This window comes from Alligator mississippiensis, chromosome 11 (genome assembly GCF_030867095.1).
Source record: "Alligator mississippiensis isolate rAllMis1 chromosome 11, rAllMis1, whole genome shotgun sequence".
Lineage (NCBI taxonomy): Eukaryota > Metazoa > Chordata > Crocodylia > Alligatoridae > Alligator > Alligator mississippiensis.
The window spans coordinates 56097813-56120678 of NC_081834.1; the positions used below are offsets into that span (position 1 = coordinate 56097813).

The 22866-nt window shown below is 55.1% G+C and overlaps 2 non-coding genes across 2 annotated transcripts; both read right to left on the reverse strand.

Annotated features, from left to right (window-relative positions):
* Positions 1-6017: 6017 nt before the first annotated feature.
* On the reverse strand, positions 6018-6090 carry TRNAM-CAU (transfer RNA methionine (anticodon CAU)). The gene has a single exon. It is a non-coding gene; the product is annotated as a tRNA-Met (tRNA).
* A 4191-nt stretch (positions 6091-10281) lies between these two features.
* TRNAK-CUU (transfer RNA lysine (anticodon CUU)) lies at positions 10282-10354 on the reverse strand. The gene has a single exon. It is a non-coding gene; the product is annotated as a tRNA-Lys (tRNA).
* Positions 10355-22866: the final 12512 nt, after the last annotated feature.

Sequence of the window (22866 nt, forward strand, 5' to 3'; positions counted from 1 at the left end):
ATGCCTGGGAAGCAGCTTTAGGAGCAGGGCAAAAGGGCTGCCTTCTTTGAGGATTGAACTCAGGACCTTCAGATTATGAGACTGACGCGCTGCCGGCTGCGCTAAAAAGGTGCCACCTATTGATTTTTTGTAAGAGCTTGGAGCCCATGAGCCTGAAATTAAGAGTCTCATGCTCGACTGACTGAGCTAGCTGGGGACATGACAAGCCTTCTGTGTAGGAGGTCAAAGACTGCAGCAGAGAGCAAACAACCCATGGGCAGGGTTGGATAGTGGCTGGGCAGCACTCCCAGGCATGTCCAAGGGAGAGTTGGCACAGGATGGGGCAGCAGCTGGTGTTTGGAGCCGAGGTCCCAGGGATGTCAGCTGAGGAAGTGAGTAGCCAGAGGTGGTGCCTGGGAAGGGGCTTTGCGAGCAGAGCAAAAGGGCTGCCTTCTCTGAGGCTTGAACTCAGGACCTTCAGATTATGAGACTGATGCGCTGCCAGCTGCGCTAAGGAGGCACCTACTTCTGGTTTTTTGTCACATCTTGGAGCCCCTGCCTGTGCTGTTGTTTGGCTGCAACTGAGAGCTGGGACATGCTGGGATCTAAAATAATAGCAGTAATACTAGTAAAAGTAGTACCCAGACTAGTATCAATATTTGTACTTGTCTTAGCTATGCTATTATAATACTAGCAAATTGCCCATCAAGAATGACAGGCTGGGACAGAGCTGCACTCCCTGCTACCCCTGCTGTGCTGGGTCTGACTCTATACCCACCCACTGCCAGGTCCGAACCCCCTCCCCCAACTGTTGTCAGTCCAACCCCATCCCCCTGCATCAGATCCAGCCCCCACTCCCCCCTCCCCCAGCTGTGGGTCTGACCTGCCCCATCTTCCCCCATTAAGCCCAACCCCACTCCCCCACCATGCCAGATATGACCCTGCTCCCCTCACCCTTGGTGTCCCTGCTCCCCCCAACCTGGCCACCATGCCTCCACACTTTGCCCTCAGGGAACAGGGCCCTGGCATTTTTCCCACCATCAAACACCCCCAGCAGTGAAGTGTACTTGGGCCGGTGCAACCTGGGCAGAGCAGTAAATCGCCATCCACCCTCTTGGTGTTGAATATGCACTTGGCTGGGAGTGTTATGCATGGACAGACAGACAGACAGACAGTCAAGCCTTTTATTATATTAGAATATATGAAAAGCAATAGTAATAATAGCAATAACATTTACTATTACTAGATAACATGCTATTATCACTAGAATAATTATTACAGCAAAAGGATTATTTCTAGTTTATTGTGATAAATACTAATTCTACCAATCATAATAATAAGTAGCATAGTAAGTAACAGTTATAGCAACAGTCATACTGACTACTACTATCCTTATGTAGACACCTGTCCCAGCCTTTCCAGAAAGGCTCAGCACAGCTCAATGCCCACATACCCAATGCCTCAGAGGAAGTCTTAAAAACAGGAAACCCCCTGACACATGTAGAAGAAGGGGGCCGGAGGTGGGATTCCCACCCAGCTCCGTGCGCCAACCAGGAAAACCAGGAGCCCTAGGAAAGAACCTGAGCAGAAGACAGGCAGAGCTCGGCCCAAATCCCCCACAACCAGCGGCTGTTTAAACTCGTGTTGGGCCCCCCTCCCGCTGCAGTCACGTGTCTCTTTTAAGAAACCTTTTAAGAAAATGTCCCCACAGGGGATCCAGCCTGTGAACCTGTCTCTGAGCAGCAGCTGGACCCGTGCGGTGGCAAAAGTGTAGGATCCCACAACAGAAGCCCTAGGGATCATGAGAGAAACTGCTCATGGCATAGGTACACCCAGCTGCCCTCTAGCCCTGAACTGGCTATAGGGAACACCTGCTCTGCCACCCCACACCTGTTCTGCCTCTCCATACATGGAAACCTCCCAAAGCCGGGGGAAAGCACTGCCTCGTGTCTGTCTGCATTGCTTGGGAGTGCCCATGTTGTCCCGTTGCAGCACAGCCACTCTGGGAGTGGGGCCATGCTGGCAGTCTCTGCTGGGTTTCTTTCCCATGAGCAAAGCCAGGGCTAGGCTCTGTCCATGTCCAGCTCTCTGCCATGGGGCATGGCCCAGTCCTGCCCCAGCACATTTTTTTCCCTGACCAAGGCCTGGAGCCTACCTCATCCTGTGGAAGCAGAGCACTTGATCCCCCAGGCAGGCAGGATAGAGGCCAGATTAGACCCAGATCCCAGTGCCTGAAGGATCCTGGCAAGACCCCCCGCTGCTCCCTCCCTGTGCCCCCTCTGCCAGCGCTTCTCCACCTTGTGCCCAGGGCACGGAGGGGCACGGGGAGTTGTTTGCCATCATCTTCTTTGCGCAGCCAGCAGTGCTTCAGTCTTCTAATCTGAAGGTCTGAAGTTGGAGTCCCAGAGAGAGCAGCCCCTTCCCCAGCACCACCTCCTGCTCCACAGGCCCTCAGCCCTCCCCCACAAGGTCCGCTGATAGCAGTGCTTGGAGGAAAGGCTTGAGCCCTGATCCTGAACCCCGCAGCTCCCAAAGTGTCTCATCCCGCATCCCCTTTGCAGGCTCTTGCCCCATGGCCGTGACTGCACAGCCTGGCCTGAGATGCATGACTGGCAGGAAAGAGATGTCCTGAGGCTGGAAGGTGTCTTGCTACATAGCAGGATGGCCAGGGGAAGAGATCTTTCTGCCGGACCACTGCTTCAAGGAGGTACAGTAACAAAAGGAAAATCAAAAGGAAAGGTGACATACCCAACACAGGGCTGGAACCAACGACCCCAAGATTACAAGTCTTAGACGCTGCATACTGAACTAGCCAGGAATAAGAGCTATTGGTCACATATGAGGTCAAAGGGTGTAGCAGACTGGTGACAGCCTATGTGTGGAGAAGGACAGGGCTGGACAGACATGTGGAGAGCAGAGATCAGCAAAAGATGGGACAGTGTCTGGTGTGGGGAGCAGAGGTGGCAGGTGTGTGTGCAGCCCCTGGCTGGGGGGGCTGAGGGACTCCACAGCCAGAGGTGGTACCCAGGGAGGGGCTTTGGGAGCAGGGAAAAGGGCTGCCCTTTCTGAGACTGGAACTCAGGACATTCAGATGCCTGGACACAGCTTTGTGTAGCCCCAATCTCTGTCGAGCAGCCCCAGGCACACCCCCATCTCCCATGTGTCATGTTGCAGGCAGCTCATCCCATCCAAGGAGTACTGAGGCCAGTCACAAAGGGAGATGTTTCTTATCATGAGAAGCAGGGCATCAGTCTCCTAATCTCGGAGTCCTCAGTCAGAGCCTCACGGAGGGCAGCATTTCTGCTCCCACTCATCCACAAACCAAATCCCCAGCCTGGGCATGCCCTGGAAAGGGAACCCACCAACTACTTACCAGACAGTCTTATTACCTTTTGCAAGACCTGTCCCCTCGTAGTTTTTGTTGTCCCCTCATTCATGCTCCTCTCAACCTTTGCCCTTATACTGGTGCATGGGGAGGGGAGTGGGTGGACCAGTCGGCGGGTTGTGCTGGCCTGTGAGCTCTGCCTTGCCCTTCGGGGTCCTCGACATTGGGGCACAAGCAGTGCATGGAAACCTTGAAGATCCTTGCTTGGCCAGGAGCTCTTCTGTGCTTGAGGAAGGCTGGGGGAGAGAGCAGGAAACAGAGGGGACGAGGTGGGATCCATCCCCCTGGTCTTGGTGCTTTGTTCGCACACCCCATGTAGGCTCTGATCCTGCTCCTCCGCTCGCTCCGCGGACACTTCTGCAGGATGCTCTGCAGTGCAAGCACCACAAGCACAGTGATGAACAGAGCAGACTCAGCACTGAACAAGCCTGAGAAGTGGTTTGACAGAGTGAATAACAGCAAGCCCTTGGACAGTGGGTCACTTAGAAAGCAAGACCTTGGAGTTCACTCCAGGGCTTGACTATCTACGCTTGAAAGATGAGATTCTGCGAGGTGCCCCAAGGTTTTTCCATTGTGCCAGAAACAACTGCAGTCAAACTTAATATGCCCAGGCAGCCTAGAGCCAAAGAGTCCACCTGTCCTGAACCAGTGTAAAGGTATCAGGAGTCATGGGAGAAGGGTAACCAAAGACCAGGAGGCTGTGCCGTACCCGAGGGAATACAAAGGATGGGCTCAGCAGTGAGCACACCTGAGAACTGACTTAATTCCCTTCAGTCCCTTCCCATCAGGAAGGTGGGAAAAATAGCCTGGAGGAGCAACAGAAGTGTCTGGACAGAGTGGAAGAACATGGCAGTGGCTCCAGGAGGCTTTTGTCCCGATGCCCGGCCCAGCCTCTTCTCCAGCCCCGGCTGCAGGAGAGGACCTGAAGAAGGTGTGCAGAGGTCTCCTCTCCGGGCTCATTTCTGTCCCCAGCCCCCAAACACCTGTGCCTGTCAGAGCCCCATGCTCCCAGGGAGGCCAGAGCAACCGAACCGAGCCTTGTGGCTTTTCCCTTCGTATTGACAATGCTTTTGTTACAGTACCTTCTTGAGGCAGTGGTCAGGCAGAAAGATCCCTCCCCTGGCCATCCCGCTATGTAGCAAGACACCTCCCAGCCCCAGGACATCTCTTTCTTGCCATTCATGTGGCTCAGGCCGGGCTGTTCAGTCACAGATGTGGGGCGAGATCTCATGAGGGGGATCAGGACTGAAACACTTGAGAGGCCGTGGGGATCAGGAGTGCTGTTATCAAACAGCACTGCCAGGGCCTGTTTGTCTTTGCACCCTGCTCCACTCCGCTCTGCTGCAGCCACCTCCAGCCCCACCGGGTCCCACCAGGAAACCCTTCCTTCTCCTCTCTCTCCCGGCACTGCCGGGGGTGAGGGGTGAAGACTGCCCCCCGCCACGAGAGCCTTCAAGGTGGGGTGGGGCTGCAACACATCCCAGCATAGTCCAGCCTGACAGCAGTACAGCACAGGGGCTCTGAGGTGTGCATGAAGGTAAAGCAAGAAGCCTTTTTACCGCAGCTGGTCTTTAAAATTTGAAGGTCCTGAGTTCGAGCCTCAGAGTGGGCAGCCCTTTTGTCCCTTCCTGGGCACCACCTCTGGCTCCAGCATTCCTCAGCCCTCCTTGCCAGGACCCGCACCCACCCCTGGCACCTCTGCTCCCAACACGGGGTGCTGCCCTGTCCTTTGCCAACCTTTCCCCTCCACATGCCCAGCCCTGTCCCACCCTGCCCACGGGCTGTCAGCTGTCCGCTCCCCACCTCCCTGGAGCCCTCCTGTGTCCCAGAGATGGGGCAGGAGACTGGAGGGGAGGGGGACAGTGCTACTTCTCAAGCAGTAAGGTCACCCTTCACTGCAAACTGCATCATTAACAGGTTGCAACATTTTGCCATAGAGGATTACATGGAGAGCTGGAGGTGTGTGGGGCAATGGGCTTCTCTGCCCCATTGCGAAGAGGGATGCTCCCTGTCCCCAGCTGCATTTTCACTCTGTGGTCGTGTCCATGCTTCCCCCTGGGCTGTGGGGTCTGATCCTCAGCAGGGGAGGAGATCCTCCCAACCCCTGTGTTTTGGACAGATACCAGGAAAAAACTGTCCCAGGAACCTCTTGTAACAACTCCCACTGTTGCTTCAGTTTTCCCAGAGCAGGGTGGTGGGTGGGAGGTCCTTTCACAGCCAGGGCTGTCTCTGCTCCACACCCGGGGCTGTACAGCCCCGGCTTTTGTCCTGGAGAGCATGGCAGCCAGGGGAAGAGATCTCTGCCCAACCACAGCCTGAAGGAGGTACAGTAACAGAAGCACAGTCGATAGAAAAGGGAAAGCCACAAGCCCAATATGGGGCTTGAACCCAAGACCCTGGGTCTTGTGCTCTACCGACTGAGCTAGCCAGGAACAGAATATAAGTCCTATGTATAAGGTGAAAAGCTGCATCAGAGAGCAAACAACCTGTGAGCAGGGTTGTACAGTGGCTGGGTGGCACTGCAGGTTATGTCGAGGGGAAAGGTCAGCACAGCACCGGGTATTTGGAGCTCACTTCCCAGGGCTATCGGCTGAAGATCTTCACAGTCGGAGATGGTGCCTGGGAAGGGGTTCTGGGAGCAGGGCAAAAGGGCTGCCCTCTCTGAGGCTCGAACTCAGGACCTTCAGATTATGAGACTGACGCGCTGCCAGCTGCGCTAAGAAGGCACTTGCTTTTAGTTGGCCTCATAGCTTGAACCCCCTGACTCACCTGCTGTTTGGCTGCAAAAGGGAGCCTGGACATGCTGGGACCTAAAATAATAGAAGTAATAGTTGTAAAAATAATACCCAGAGCAGTAGCAATATTAGTATTTCTATTAGAAATGTTATTGCTATTATAATACTAATAAATTGTCCATCAAGAATGGTGGGCTGGGACAGAGTCCCTCTGCTGAGCCGCAGCTGGGCTGACTGCACTCCCCCCTACCCCTGCTGTGCTGGATACCACCTGTTCCCACCTCCTGCTGGGGCCAACCCCACTCCCTCCTCCCACCACTGCAGGTCCAACCCCATCCCCCTGCATCAGATCCGACCCATACTTTCCCTCTCCCCATGCCGTGGGTCCCCACTCCCTCATCCCTGCTGAGCCTCCCCCTGCTCCCTGTCCATGCTGGTTACTACCCAGCTTGCCCCACCCTTGGCATCCTTGCACCATGCCCCTGGAGGAGCTGCCAGGCTGCGCCAGGAGCTTCCCAGGGATGACCTTGAGCAGGGCAAGGTTGCCCTCCCAGGGGCTTCATCCCTTCTGCCCATGGTGAAGCTGCAGCTGGCCCCACTCCAGCTCCTGGCCCCAGATCCCACTGGGCAGTGCGGTGCCAGGGCTGGTGTGAGGTTGGGGGTCAGCGGACTCGTGACAGCAACCAGTGCCAGGCAATAACCTGAGCACAGGGGAAGGGGCAGCCAGGCCCGTGTCTGCCTGTCTCACCTCTCCGCCCTGTCCCTGCTTCCCTTCTGGACAGCCATTCTGTGTGGCATCTGGGCCAGATGGCAGGGGGGCGCTGCCACCATGCCCACTCACTTTGCCCTTAGGCAAGGAGCCAAGGCATGTTTCCCACTGACAAACATGCCCGGCAGTGGGGCATACTTGGGCCCATGCAGCCTGGGCAGAGCAGTAAATCACTCGCCCTCTCTGTGCTGCATGCGCATTTGGCCTAGAGAGCATTACGGACAGAGAGACAGACAGATGGACACAGCCTTTTATTATATTAGAATATATGAATAGCAATAGTAGTAATAGCAATAACATTTTTGCTAGCATTGCTATTATCATTAAAACAATTATTATAGCAATAGACATTTCTATTTTATTATGATATATATTAATACTACCAAGCATAATAATAAGTAGCAGTGATAGCAACAGTCATAATGACTACTACTATCCTTATGTAGACACCTGTCCCAGCCTTTCCAGAAAGGCTTGGCACAGCTCAACACCCAAACACCTAATACCTTAGAGGAAGGCTTAAAAACAGGAAACCCCCTGACACATGTAGCAGAAGGGGGCCAGAGGTGGGATTCCCACCCAGCTCCGTGCACCGACCAGCAAAACCAGGAGCCCTAGGAAAGAACCTGAGCAGAAGACAGGCAGAGCTCGGCCCAAATCCCCCACAACTGGCAGCTGTTTAAACTCATGTTGGGGCTCCCCTCCCGCTGCAGTCAGGTGTCTCTTTTAGGAAACTTTTAGAAGTGTCACTCCCCACAGGGGATCCAGCCTGTGAACCTAGCTGCAGAGGGACGCTGAGGTCCATGGAGAGCATGGAGGGCATTTGACACTGGAAAAGAGAGGCAAGAAGCTTCCCTGAACCAGAAAGAGAAAGGGGGTCTAATATGTATTCACACCCACCTGTGTCTACCCTGTCCTGGGTCATGTTGCTCTCCCTAGTGAGAAGACAGAGGCAGCTTGAGCTCAAGGTGGCTCCTGGGCAAATGGGCATGGGCTGACAGTTGTGTCCTCAAACCCAGCAGCTCTCCCAGTCTGCCTTTCCAGCTAGCTCAGTGGCCCAGAGGGACCTGCCTCTCTGCTCTCACACAGGCTATTTGGCAGAGAGAGGGGGAGGTGGTGCTGCCAGAGCTGGAGTAGGATCCCAAATCAAGTTCCTCTGCACAATACACAGTGTATGGGGGTACTAATGATCAGACATAATGCCACAGACATGACAACATGCTGCATTTCACCAAGAGGATGACTCGGGAGTGAAGGGGGCCAGGGCAGAAGGGGGAGGTTTCTGTCCCCAGGAGACTGCTGCAGAGTGCAGGGCCAAGGGGCTGCTGTCCCTGAGCAGCAGCTGGACCTGAGTGGGGAGCAAAAGGGTCAGATCCCACCACAGGGACTGTGAGAGAAACCACTCTCATGGCACCCCCAGCCAGCCTCTGGCCCTGAACTGGTAACAGAGACCACCTCTGCTCCCCATGCCTGCTGTACGTCCTGCCTACCCTGAAACAGTGCATGAGGAAACTCCATTGCAAAACTTCCAGAAGCCGGGGGAAAGCGCTGACTTGTATCTGTCCACACTGCCCAGGAGCGCCGCTGTAGTCCCGTTGCAGCACAGCCGCTCCCAAAGAGGGGCCGTGCGGGCAGTCTCCACCACAGCTCTTTCCCACGGGCAAGGCCGGGGCTGGGCTCTGTGTGTGTCGGGCTCTCTGCTGTGAGTATGTCCCAGCCCTGCCCCAGCACATTTTTTCCTTGCTCAAGGCCTGGAGCCTCCTCTGGCCTGTGGAAGCGGAGCACTTGACACGTTTGGTGGGCAGGACAGAGGCAGGGGGAGCAGTGCGGTGGCAATGAGACCTGGTGACTGGAGCATTTTGGCAGGAACTCCCATGGCCCCCTCCCTGCGCTCCCTCTGTCAGCGCTTCTCTGCCTTGTTCCCGGGCTCGGAGGGGCACAGGGAGCTGTTTGCCATTGTCTTCTTCACTCAGCCGGCAGCGCTTCAGTCTCCTAATCTGGAGGTCCCAAGTTGGAGTCTCAGAGACAGCAGCCGCTTCCCCAGCACCACCTCCTGCTCCACGGGCCCTCAGCCCTCACCCCTAAGGTCCAGCGCTTGGAGGAAATGCCCGAGCCCCGCTCCTGATCCCCGTGTCTCCCGAAGTGTCTCAGCCCACACACCCCTCGTGGGCTCTTGCCCTTTGTCCATGACTGCACAGCCCGGCCTGAGCCACATGAATGGCAGGAAAGCAATTTCCTGGGGCTGGAAGGTGTCTTGCTACTGTAACCTGGGTGGTACGCCAAGATGTACCCCTCTCCAATTGACGGGATCAGAGCAGGTGCACAAGTGCTGTGGGAGGTATAGAGACCCTCCTCCCCCTATAGAGCAGAGCCAGACCACCACTGGGGATGTAACAATATACCTTTTAATGAGAGAACAGCAGTGGGAGCATAACAGATATAAACCAAGGGGTATAGGGGACACTACAACGCCCCAAGAAGGCAGGATTCAACAAAGGTTAGACACTTACAATCATTGACAAAAGACAGGGTTAACAAAATATAAACCACAAACAACAGAGCAAACAATACTGGTTGATGAAATATAAAAGGCACAAAATACAAAACATCAAATAACAAGAAATATAGGGCCTAGGTACCTGGAGGGGGGGGGGGGGGGGGGGAAGGGAAAACACAATGACCCCTTTCCACTGCAAGAAGAATTTCTCCCTGTCACCTCACTCACCCTATGTCATCAGAAGTAGGACGTGAACTAAGATCTCCAACAGGTTAGGTAGAAACACCTCTACACAGCCACCAGTGCTGATACTACCCCCAAGCTACTAGGAGTCTTGACTTTTTAGGACGCCTGGCTTCTTATTGGAGGAGCTGGAAGCAGAGCCGGGAACACCTCAGGTCACTGCTCAGATCTTGCTGGAGCTAGGGAGCCTCTCCTGCTGGCCACAGCCTCTCAGAGGGGATCCTGAAGCCCAGCACGAAGCCTCTCCTGCCGGCAGCACACCGTGCTGCTGAGGGTCCCACTGCTGCCTGCAGGTCCTGCTCCTGCTCCAGTGAGGTCCTGCTCCTCATTGCTCCCACCCCGCTGGCCCAGCTCTTGCCAGCTCCTTGAAGCTCCTTCCCTGTGGTCCCTCACTGGTCTCCCCTGAGTCAGCTGCACTACCCCTTTTGACCCCCTCCAGGTGACCCATGGGGCCAATCAGGGGACAGGGAGGGTAAATTTCTGGGGCCTGAAAGGGAATCCCAAGCCCTCCAATCATCTTTTACCCTTCCAAAACCCCTGGGCTAAGTCATTACCAGCTAGCCCGTCATGCTACATAGCAGAGAGGCCAGGGGAAAGGATCTTACTGCTGGACCAGTGCTGCAAGGAGGTACAGCAACAAAACGAAAGTCAGTAGGAAACAAAATAGCACATACACCCGATGTGGGGCTCAAACCCACGACCCTGAGATTAAAAGTCTCAAGCTCTACTGACTGAGCTAGCCAGGCATAGCACTTAAAATCTAAATATGAGGTCAAAGAGTGCAAAAGGTAGCAAACAACCTGTGGGCAGGAAAGGACAGGGCTTGCTCTTGCACAGGAGGGAGGGAAAGAAGGTGGGCAGGAAAGGACAGAGCTTGGCACGTGGAGTGAAAGGTCAGCAAAGGACGGGACAGCGCCCAGCGTGGGGAGCAGAGGTGCCAGGGCTGTGTGTGGGCCCTGGCTGGGAGGGCTGAGGAACTCCACAGCTGGAGGACGTGCCCGGGGAGGGGCTTTGGGAACAGGACTAAAGGGCAGCCGTCACTGAGGCTTCAACTCCGGACATTCAGATGCCCGGCCACAGCTCTGTAGATCCCATCTATACCCCCATCCCCCATGTGTCATGACACGAGCAGGTCATCCTGCCTAAGGGTGCAATAGAGAGGAAGCAATCTGAGAGGAAGCCACAATACTCAATGAGAGATGGCGCTGGTCCCAGCCCAATGGGAGGAGGGGATGCATCAGCTCCCCTGCACACCCAGCACCCTGTGCCCATCACAGCATTCCAGAGAGAAGCCCAACCCTGTGCACCAGTCCCCATAACCCCTCCACACAGCTCCCCAGGTCTGGGGGGAGTGAGAGGAGAAGCTGACCTGAGAAGCACTGCACCCTGCTCCTCCCCTCCCTTCCCCCTGGGTCCCAGCACCAGCGTCTGCAACTTTGCACTTTACCCAAGCACAGGCTGGAAGAGAAAGGTGCAATTGTGGAGAGGGGAGACCAAGACTTCCCCTGGGAACAAAGTCTTAGAGAAAGTCCAGTGCTTCCATTTCTACCGAAGCCGGGAGTAGCTTTCCTGCCTCAGACAGGGAAACCCAGATCCCGAAGGCTGGAAACCAGAGACCTCCCACCCTGGATCATCACAGAAGTCCTAGAAATACAGCCTGCTCCTTGGCACAGGTGTCAAACCATGCCACCAGCTCCACAGGCAGGATCCCCGCAAGGACAGGAAGGACTGATGGTGCTCTGTGCAACGCAATGGGAGGTGCACACCCAGCATATGTACAAATCCCTCTTGAGGCTCCCACAGCCCATGGGCAAGGACAGGACAGGGAGGGAATGGGGTTTCTGACCCAGAATGTAGCCCATCAGTCTTACCTCAAACCTCGGGAAACTCTTTAAGAAGATCATCAAGGAGCACATCTGTGATGGGCCGGCATCGGGGATGATGCTTAGGGGCAACCAGCACGGTTTCATTAGGGGCAGGTCATGTCAGACCAACCTGATTGCCTTTTACGATCAGGTCACAAAAGCATTGGATGCAGGTGTCACCGTGGGTGTAGTCTTTCTGGACTTCAGCAAGGCCTTTGACACTGTTGACCACCCCATCCTCGTTAAAAAACTAGGTGACTGTGGCATCGATGCCTACACGGTCAGATGGATTGCTAATTGGCTGAAAGGTCATACTCAGAGGGTGATGGTGGACTGGTCACATTCAACCTGGGGGAAGTGGGCAGCGGAGTCCCCCAGGGCTCGGTCCTTGGGCCCGCGCTGTTCAATTTCTTTATCAGTGATTTGGACGACGGGGTGAAAAGCAACCTGTTCAAATTTGCTGATGATACCAACATATGGGGAGAGGTGGGCATGTTAGCAGGGAGGAAAATACTGCAGCAAGACCTAGATAGGTTGCAGGGGTGGGCTAACAAAAACAGGATGCGTTTCAATATGGACAAGTGCAGGGTGCTGCACTTGGGCAGTTGTAACCAGCAGCACACTTATAAGATGGGAAACTCCCTTCTTGAGAGCATGGAGGCAGAAAGTGATCTTGGAGTTGTCATTGACTCCAAGATGAACATGGGCTGACAATGCGAGGTCACAGTCGGCAGAGCTAACCGGACCTTGTCGTACCTGAGAGGTCCCGTAACCATGAGAGGTTACAGGACCTGAATCTGTTCAGCCTTCACAAGAGAAGGCTGAGGGGGAACGTGGTGACCATCTATAAACTCAGTAGGGGGGACCAGAAGGGTTTGGGGGAGACCTTGTTTCCCCTAGTGCCCCCTGGGATAACAAGGAATAACCACCAGAAGTTGTTGGAGAGTAGGTTTAGATTAGACATCCGTAGGAACTACTTCACAGTCAGGGTGGCTAGGATCTGAAACCAACTTCCAAGGGAAGTGGTGCTGGCTCCTACCCTGGGGGTCTTTAAGAAGCAGCTCAATGCCTACGTGGCTGGGGTCACTTGAGCCCAGTTTCCCTCCTGCCCAAGCAGGGGATCAGACTTGAAGATCCCCAAGGTCCCTTCTGACCCTACATTTATGAATCTATGATTCTATGAGAGGAGTTTGGATGAAAGGACAACAGCAGCTACATCCAGAAAGACTACACCCATGGCGACACCTGCATCCAATGCTTTTGTGACCTGATCGTAAAAGGCAATCAGGTTGGTCTGACATGACCTGCCCCTAATGAAACCGTGCTGGTTGCCCCTAAGCATCATCCCCGATGCTGGCCCATCACAGATGTGCTCCTTGATGATCTTCTCAAAGAGTTTCCCGAGGTTTGAGGTAAGACTGATGGGCCTATAGTTGCCCAGGTCCTCCCTCCTCCCTTTTTTAAAGATGGGGACCGCATTGGCTATCTTTCAATCACCTGGCACCTGGCCCAAGCACCACGTGTGCTCGTAAAGCCGTGCCAAGGGCCCTGCAATAACCCCTGCTAGCTCCCTCAACACCCTGGGGTGGAGAGCATCTGGACCTGTTGATTTGAACACGTCCAGCCCCTCCCAAAGCACTCTAACCTGATCCTCCTCAGCCTTAGGTCTGGAGGCGTTCCCCTTGAGTCTGTCTTGAAACACGGTGGGGGAGTCCCGGTCCCTGCACTGGAAAACGGAGGAGAAGAATTTGTTAAAGAGGTCTGCCTTCTCCTCTGGCTCAACCACCAGATTGCCCAGCGTATCTTGCAGGGGACCCACATTTCCCGGTGCCTTCTTCATCCTCCCTATATATTTGAAAAAGGACTTTTTATTATCTTTGATCTTGGACGCTAGTCCTAGCTCTATGTCCGCCTTAGCTTTCCTAACAGCCCCCCTACAGGCCCAAGCAGTGGAGGTATACTCTTCTTTGGAGATAGCCCCCGCTTTCCACCAGGTGCAGGCGGCCTTTTTGGCAACCAGGAATTCCTGGACGTCCTTGGTGAGCCAGGGGGGCTTTTGGGCACTCTTGACCCCCTTGCTTCTTGTTGGGATCATCACCCCTTGGGCCCTGAGTATCGTCTCCTTAAGGAATGACCACTCATCTTGGGCATTGAGTTCCCCTGCCCTCGAGAACCCCAGCGCCTCTCCCACCAATCTCCTTAACCCGTTGAAGTTGGCCCTCTTGAAGTCTAGGGCTACCACCTTGCTGCAGGCCCTTGTCTCCCTGCGCTGGATGATGAATTCCAGGAAGCAATGATAGCTTTCACCCAGGTGGTCAACGGACCTGGAGCCCCCTTACCAGATCATCGCCTCTGTCCAGGACCAGGTCCAACAGGGCATTTCCTCTGGTGGGACTGTGCACCTCCTGGGTTAAGACCTGGGCCCTTGTGCCGGTGCACAGGGAGGGGAGCTGGTGGAGTGGGTGGTGGGTTGTGCTGGCCCTTGAGCTGTGCCTCACCCTTCTGGGTCCTTGACCTTGGAGTACAAGCAGTGCACAGAGACCTCCAAGGTCCTTGCTTGGCAAGGAGCTTCTCTGTGCCAAAGCATGGCTGGGTTGGAGGCAGGAAATGGAGGGAACCAGGTGGGATCCAACCCCCAGGTCTTGGCTCTTTGTCTGCACACCCCACGCAGGGAGTGACACGAGTTCTGCGCGTGATCCTCCACTCTCTCCATGGACACTTCTGTGGGATGCTCTTCAGTGCAAGTGCCACAAGCACAGGGATGAACAGAGGACTCGGCACTGAACAAGCCTGAGAAGTGGTTTGACAGAGTGAATAACAACAAGCCCTCGTACAGTGGGTCATTGAGCAAACAAGACCTTGGAGTTCACTCCACCACTTGACAATCCATACTTGAAAGATCCTGTCAGCTGCCCTGAGGTCTTCCCATTGCCCCAGAGAGGTGCAGATAGATGCCGTACCCCCAGGAAGCCTACAGACAAAGAGTCTGCCTGTCCTGGACCAGTGCAAAGGCATCAGGAGTAATGGAAGAAGTGAAACCGAAGGCCACGTGGCAGTGCCATGCCCGAGGGAATACATAGGATGGACTCAGCAGTGAGCACACCTGAGAAACAACCTAAATGTCTTCATTTGTAATGAGAGATACATGTCCCTCTCCTACTGGGAAGGTGGGAAACACAGCCTGGAGGAGCAACACGGAAGCGTCTGCACAGAGCGTGGGAACATGGTAGTGGCTCCAGGAGGCTTTTGTCCGGCACCCAGCCCAGCCCCTTCTCCAGCCCCGGCTGCACAAGAGGAGCTGCAGAAGGTGCACAGAGATCTCCTCTCCAGGCTCATCCATGTCCCTGCCCCGAAATGCCAGCGCTTGTCAGAGCCCCACATTCCTGGGGAAGCCAGAGCAACTAGACCGAGCCGAGCAGCCTTATGCCCTCATGGCCTCAATGTTACAAACATGGCAACTCACATCACAAGGGGTGGAAACCAGAGACCTGCTTGCCTGGACTATCGCGGATGTCCTAGAAATACAGCCAACTCCTGGTCAAAGCATGTAACCAGCTCCACAGGCAGGATCTCCACAAAGAGAAGGACTCATAGTACTCTGCACAATGCAATGAGATGTCCATGCCTAATGTCTTTGCACACAAGCCTCCTGAGACCCCCACAGCCTGAAGGCAAAAATAGGACAGGGAAGGAACGGGGTTTCTGACCCCAAAGGTAGCTGCTGTTCTCCCCTCTCCCAAACCCCTCTCAACCCATGAGGCTGAAGATGGTTACTTATTCCCAGTCCCATATTCCCAGTTCCAGCGCCTATGCTTGCCACAGCACAACTGGACTGAGTCGGGCAGCATGGGCCCGCCCTGGGGCTCCAGCAGGACTCAGGAGCCGCCCCGAGTTCTCCCCTGCAAATGGAGCTGCTCCAAGAGGAGCTATGCAAGAGCTTCAGGGGGAGGAAGGTCTGCACAAGGGCCAGGCTTCGTGTCCATGTTGGCAGGTTCAGGAGGGTCCAAGCAGTGCCCTTGTCCGAGCCTCTCCCGTGCCCGTTCCTGTGACCCTAAGCAAAACATCTTCTGCTCTGCTGAAAAGACCGAACAGCTCTTTCTTTTCATTTTCTCCATGGTCCTGTGGTGTAATGGTTTACACTCTGGGCTTTAAATGCAGCAGTCTGAATTCAAATCTCAGGACAAACCCTGTGTTTTGGACAAAAATCGTGAAAAAAACTGGGCTGGAGCTCGTTCTAACAACTCCCTTTTATTGTCTCAGTTCTCCCCGGGCTTTTTGCCAGGGGCAGGAGCATGTGTGGATCCAGAGGTGGACCTACGGACTAACCCATAGATCATGGAGGGAATAAATGGACCAACCAAATGATCCTGCCTTGCTTTGCCACCTCTGCACTGGCAGGGGGCCGAGCTCCTGGGATGGACAGCGGGTGCCTGGTTCTGAATGAGTGCTCACCCCTGTAGTGTTCAGCAGCTGCCTGATTAGCTCCGTAGGTGTGTGGGCTCGGTTCCCATACAGCCCACAGGGCTTGTCCCTCTTGTGTTCACCTCCTATTTCCTTCCCTCCCTCCCATGCAAGAGCAGCCCCTCACTGCATCTCCCCCTGCTCCGCACAGGACAGCACCGCAGCAGCTGCCAGCCATGTCCAGGACTGATCACTCCAGGCATCACCTGTTTCCATCCAGCAAAGACATGGTAAGGCCCCTGAGCAATGAGAAGAGACAGACTGCACATGCGCGGCTCTGTCCTGGCCCTTCCTGGCCTTCCCTGAGGGACTGGTTACACTGCCAGGGAGGACCCACAGGTCCCATCTCCCAGGTGCAGGCAGACAGCAGCACAGCACGATGGGTCCAAGGTGTGAGTGAAAACAGAGTCAGATGATTTCTTAGTGCAGCTGGCAGCACATCAGTCTCATACTCTGAAGGCCCTGAGTTCAAGCCTCGGAGAAGACAGCCCTTTTGCCCTGTTCCCAAAGCCCCTTCCCAGACATCATCTCTGGTTGCACAAATCTTCAGCCAGCCCTCACCCCCCGGGGCCTGCAGACACCCCTGGGATGGGTGTCTGGTGCCTCTTGAATCAGTAGGGGCATATGCCCAACTTGACACCATTCAGCAACCTGTGGGGCTTCCCGGCGATGGATCTCACTCTCTGTAACAGTGGCCGTGCCCCTGTGGGAAGTGGCGCAGCCAATTCTGCTGCCGGCCCCACTCTCCAGCCAGTGCTCAGGGGGGGCACTTGTGCTCCTGCCTGCCCTCTTGCCCACTGGCTAAATAAAGCATGGTCTGACAGGGGTGCACTGGCACTCTCAGGGGGGGCACGTGTACCCCCATACACCCCCTACTCATCGCCCATGCCTGGGACCTCTGCTCCAAACCCTGGGTGCTGCCCTGTCCTGTGATGACCTCTCCTCTCCCCATGCCCCGCAGTGTTCCCCAGCCACTGTCCCACCCTTTTCCTATGGACTTTTGTTAGCAAATAAAAACCTAGGACTGCGTACTAGCCCAGGGATTGACACAACACCTCCTTCAATGAGTGACAGAAAGGCTTTATTTACTATAAGCATTTAAAATCAAATCAAGTGAGCCCAAACCAAATCAAAGTCCAGTAATTAGCTATACTAATAACCATACTAATTAATCAAGGATTTCATAGACATTTGGGCTGGAAGGGACCCTGGAGGATCATCAAGTCCAGCCCCCTGCCCCAGGGGCAGGAAGTCAGCGGGGATCATAGGATCCCAGCAAGATAAGCATCCAAATGTGTCTTGAAGGTGTTCAAAGTAGGTGCTTGAACTGCCTCCAGTGGCAGGCTGTTCCAGACCTTGGGGGCTCGGACAGTGAAGAAGTTCTTTCTTATGTCCAGCCTGAATCGGTCATGGCGGAGTTTGTGACTGTTCAATCTTGTCATCACTTGAGGTGCTCTGGTGAACAGACATTTCCCCAGATCTTGATGAGCACCCCTGATAAACTTACAGGTGGCCACCAGATCACCCCTGAGCCTGCGCTTTTCCAGACTGAAGAGTCCCATAGCTCTCAGTCTCTCATCATAAGGTCTGTTGTCCTGACCTCTGATCATGTGCAGGGCACTCCTCTGCACCCTCTCAAGCTTCTCCACATCCGTTTTGAATTCTGGAGCCCAAAACTGGACACAATACTCCAGCTGCAGCCTCACCAAGGCCGAGTATAATGGGTGAATGATGTCCCGGGATTTGCTTGAGAAGCATCTATGGATGCAAGCCAGTATTTTGCTCACTTTACTAGTCGCATCACACTGAAGGTTCATGTTCATCTTGTGGTCAACCATGACCCCCAAGTCACATTCATCTGTGGTGCTACCCAGCATAGCACTGCTGAGCCTACAAGCATTCTGCAGGTTTTTCCTCCAAGGATAGACATTTCATATGGTTACACACCAGACAACTAAGAGTCTGCCTGAAATTATCCTGAATATAGCAAGATACTGTGGAAGAGATACTTCATTATTCCTTCTCAGATGGCCTAGCCATGAACTCGCACCCTCTTGCATTATGCAGTTAACATCGATATTCTGTACTTTTACTTTTGTGAGTTTGGTCCAAGCTTAGCATGAGTTTCAGAGTCATCACTTTGCTTTTATAACTGTACCTCCTTGAGGCAGTGTTCGGGCAGAGCCAGGCAGCAGCACAGCGCAGGCACTGCAAGGTGTGAGCGAAGACAGACACCAGCGCCGCCTTAGCACAGCCGGCAGCACGCCAGTCTCATAATCCTCAGCTCAAGTCTCAGAGAAGACAGCCCATTAGCAGTGCTCCCAAAGCCCCTTCTGGCTGCACGGATCCTCAGCCCTCACCCCCAGGCCCCACAGACAACCCAGGGAAGTGTTCTCCAGACACCGGGCACTGCACCTGTCTTCTGCTAACCCAGCCCCTCCACATGCCCCACAGCACTCTTCAACCACTGTTCCCTCCCCCTGCCCAGGGCTGTCGGCTGCAGCCTTTGACCACATACATGGAAACCACAAAGTGCACCTGGCTAGCTCAGTTGGTCGAGCATGAGCTTCTCAATGTCTGGTCCCTTCCCCTGGCCACCCATTCTGCAGCAAGGCACCTCCCAGCCCCAGGACATCTCTTTCCTGCCATTCATGTGACTTCGGCCAGGCTGTGCAGCCACGGGCGGGAGGCGCAGGACCGCAAGGGGGCTGAAGCACTTCAGGAGGCACGGGGAACAGCAGCAAGGCTCCGGCCTTTCTCCAAGTGCTGGTATCAGTGGGCCTTCAGGGTGAGGGCTGAGGGCCGAGAGCCCATGGAGCAAGAGGTGGAGCCTGGGAAGGTGCTTTAGGAGAAGGGGAAAAAAGGCTGCAAACAACCCGTGGCCAGGGTGGGACTGCAGCTGGGCAGCACTGCAGGGTATGTCGAGGGTAGAGGTCGGCGCAGCGCCCAGTGTTTGCAGCCCAGTTCCCAGGTGTGTTGGCTGTGGATGTGAGCTGCCAGAGGTGATGCCTGGGACAGCGCTTTGGGAGCAGGGCAAAAAAAAAGCTACCCTCTCTGAGACTCAAACCCAGGACCTTCAGGTTATGAGACTGATATGCTGCCAGCTATGCTAAGAAGGCACCTGCCTGTCTCTACATTCACACCATGGAGCTCCTGTGCTGTGCTGCTGTTTGGCTGCAACTTGGAGCAGGGACACACTGGGACCTAAACTAATTGAAGTAATAGTAGTAAAAATAATACCCAGAGTAGTAGCAATATTAGTATTTCTATTAGCAATGCTATTGCTATGATTATACTTGCAAATTTCTCATCAAGAATGACAGGCCGGGACAGAGTCCCTGCCCCCAGCTGAGGCTGGGCCAACTGCACTCCCTGCTACCCCTGCTATGTTGGATCTGACCCGCTCCCAACCCCTGGCAGGTCTGACCCCCCTCCCCCACTGCTGCAGGTCCAATCCCATCCCCCTACATCAGATCTGACCCCCACTCCCGCCCCCCTCTGCTGTGGGTCTGACCCCACCCCCTCCTCCCCTGCTGAGCCCAACCCCTCTCTCCACCATGCTGGGTACCACCCTGCTTCTCCCATCCTTGGTGACCTTGCACCGTGCCCCTGGAGGAGCAGCCTGGCTGTGCCAGGAGCTTCCCAGGGATGACCTTGAGCAGGGCGAGGTTGGGGTCCCAGGTGCTTCATCCCCTCTGCTCATGGTGTAGCTGCAGCTGGCCCCACTCTAGCTTCCAGCCCCTGTGCCCACTGGGCAGTGTGAGGCCAGGGCTGGTGTGAGGCTGGGGGTCAGCAGACCTGTGGCAGACACCAGTGCCAGGCAATGACCCCGGACACAGGGGAAGGGGCAGCCTAGCCCGGGGCTGCCTGCCTCACCTCACCTCTCCTCTCTGTCCCTGCTTCCCTTCCTTCCAGCCATTCTGTGAGGCATCTGGGCTGGCTGGCAGAGGGCCACTGCCACCATGCCCGCCACTTTGTCAGGGCATGTTTCCCAACAACAAAAATCCCAGGCAGTGGGGCATACTTGGGCCCGTGCAGCCTGGGCAGAGCAGGCTCTCCATGCTTGATGGAGGGTGGGCTCACCACCCACGCTCTCCATGCTTCATGCGTAGTTGGCCTAGAGCATTATGGACAGTGAGACACACAGACCGACCAAGCCTTTATTATATTATTATATATGAATAGCAATAATAGTAATAGTCATAACATTACAGCTAGCATTGCTATTTTCATTAGAACAATTATTATAGCAAGAGGATTATTTCTATTTTATTGTGATAAATACTAATACTACCAATCATAATAATAAGTAGCATAATAAGTTGCAGTTCTAGCAACAGTCATAATGACTACTAATGTCCTTACGTAGAGGCCTGTCCCAGCCTTTCCAGAAAGACTCAACACAGCTCAATACCCACACACCCAATGCCTCAGAGGAAGGCTTAAAAACAGGAAACCCCCTGACACATGTAGCTGAAGGGGGCCGGAGGTGGGATTCCCACCCAGCTCCGTGCACCAAGCAGGAGCCCTAGGAAGGAACCTGAGCAGAAGACAGGCAGAGCTCTGTCCAAATCCCCCACAACTAGTGGCTGTATAAACTCATGTTGGGGCCACGCGCCCCTCAGTCAGGTGTCTCTTTTAGGAAACCTTCAGAAGTGTCACCCCCCACAGGGGATGCAGCCTCTGAACCCAGCTGCAGAGGGATGCTGCGGTCCATGGAGAACATGGAGGGCATTTGGCACTGGACAAGAGAGGTGGCAACTTCATTGGACCAGAAGGAGAAAGGGGACATGCGAGTCTAATGTGTACTCACACCCACCTATGTCTACCCTGTCCTGGGTCGTGTTGCTCTCCCTAGTGAGAAGACAGAGGCAGCTTGAGCTCTGGGGGGCTCCTGGGCAGATGGGCAGGGGCTGACAGTTGTGCCCTCAAACCCAGCAGCTCTCCCAGTCTGCCTTTCCAGCTAGCTCAGTGGCCCAGAGAGACCTGCCTCTCTGCTCTCACACAGGCTATTTGGCAGGGGCAGGGAGAGGCGGTGCTGCCAGAGCTGGAGTAGGATCCCAGGGTGTCACACCCAGGATGTCTCTGGGCCCTGGTATTTTCTCTGGAGAAGAACACGAGAAGCTAAATCAAGTTCCTCTGCACAATACACAGTGTATGGGGATACAAATGATCAGAGAAAATGCCACAGACATGACAACATGCTGCATTTCACCAACAGGATGACTCAGGAGTGAAGGAGACCAGGCCAGAAAGGGGAGGTTTCTGTCCCCAGAAGACCCCTGTGAAGTGCGGGGCCACTTTGAGTAGCAGCTGTACCCAAGTGGGGGCAAAAGTGTAGGATCCCACTAGAGGAGCCCCAGGGACTGTGAGGGAAATCTCTCCTGGCATTAGGCAACTCCAGCCCGGAAGGACAGAGGCAGGGTGAGGGAAAGCCTCGCGGCGTCAATGAGACATGGATCCAGGTGCCCGGAGCATCCTGGCAAGACCCCCCACCATTCCCTGCCTGTGCCCCACCACCACCGCTTCTCACCTTGTGCCCAGCCCCAGGGAGTGGGGGGGAGGTGCTTGCCATCATCTTCTTAGCAGTGTCTCAGTCTCCTAATGTGAAGGTCCTGATTTCAAGTCTCATAGAGAGCAGCCCTTTTGCCTGCTCCTAAAGCCCTGCCCTGGGCACCACCTCCTGCTCCGTGGGCCCTCAGCCCTCACCCACAAGACCCGCTGATACCAGCACTTGGAGGCAAGTCCTGAGCCCTGCTGCTGCTCCCCTCCGGTCCCAAAATGTCTCAGCCCCCAGCCCCTTCATGGGGCCTCATCCCCTGCCTGTGGCTGCACAGCCCAGCCTGAGCCACTTGAATAGCAGGAAAGAGATGTCCTGGGGTTGGGAGGTGCCTTGCTGCAGAGCAGGGCAGCCCAGGGAAGGGATCTCTCTGCCAGGCCATTGCTTGAAGGAGGTCCGCTAACAAAAGCAAGGTCAATAGACAAAAGCCCACAAGCCCAACATGGGGCTTGAGCTCTTCACAGTGAGATTAAGAGTCTGATGCTCTATGAATTTAGGTTGCTAGGCACAAGAGTCATGTCCAAGTATAACCTCAAATGGTGCAGCAGACAGGTGACAGCCCATGGGCAGGGTGGGACAATGCTGGACACGTGGAAGGGAGAGGTTGGCAAAGGACAGGGCAGCACCCCATGTTGGGAGCAGAGGTGCCGGGGTGTGTGCAGGCCCTGGCAAGGAAGGTTGAGGAACTCGACACCCAAAGGTGGTGCAAAAATGGGCAAAAGGGCTGCCTTCTTTCAGCCTCCATCTCAGGACCTTCAGGTTTTAAGGCTGGCCACAGTAAAAAGTTGCCTTGCTCTACCTTCATTCACACCTCAGAGCCCCTGTGCTGTGCTGCTGTCAGACTGGACCATGCTGGGATGTATCACAGCCCCACCCCACCTCGCAGGCTCTCACAGCCACGGGCAGTCTTCGTCCCCCCGCGGTGCCCGGACAGAGAGGGGAAGGAAGGGCTTTCCTGGTGGGACGTGGTGGGGCTGGATATGGCTGCAGCAGAGATGTGTGGAGTGGGGTGCAAAGACAAACGGGTGCTAGCAACTTTGTTTGGGGAGGAGCAGAGAAGGGGTGAGGGCAGGAGAGGAAGTGGATGTGTCCGGGTCGGGGCTGTGTCACCCCAAGCCATGATCTGCCTGCCGAGACCCAGGAGTGAAGGCGGCCCCACAGAAGTTTGTGTCCCCAGGTTTATGACCCATTTTCTGTCCCCAGGAGGCCACTGTGTAGCGCGGGGCCAAGGGGCTTCTGTCTCTGAACAGTAGCTGGACCCAGGCAGGGGCAAAGCTGTTGCATCCTGGCACAGGACAGGGACCACGAGGGAAAACTCTCCTGGCATGAAGCAACCTCAGCTGGGCCATACAGAGGCAGGGGGAGCAGTGCG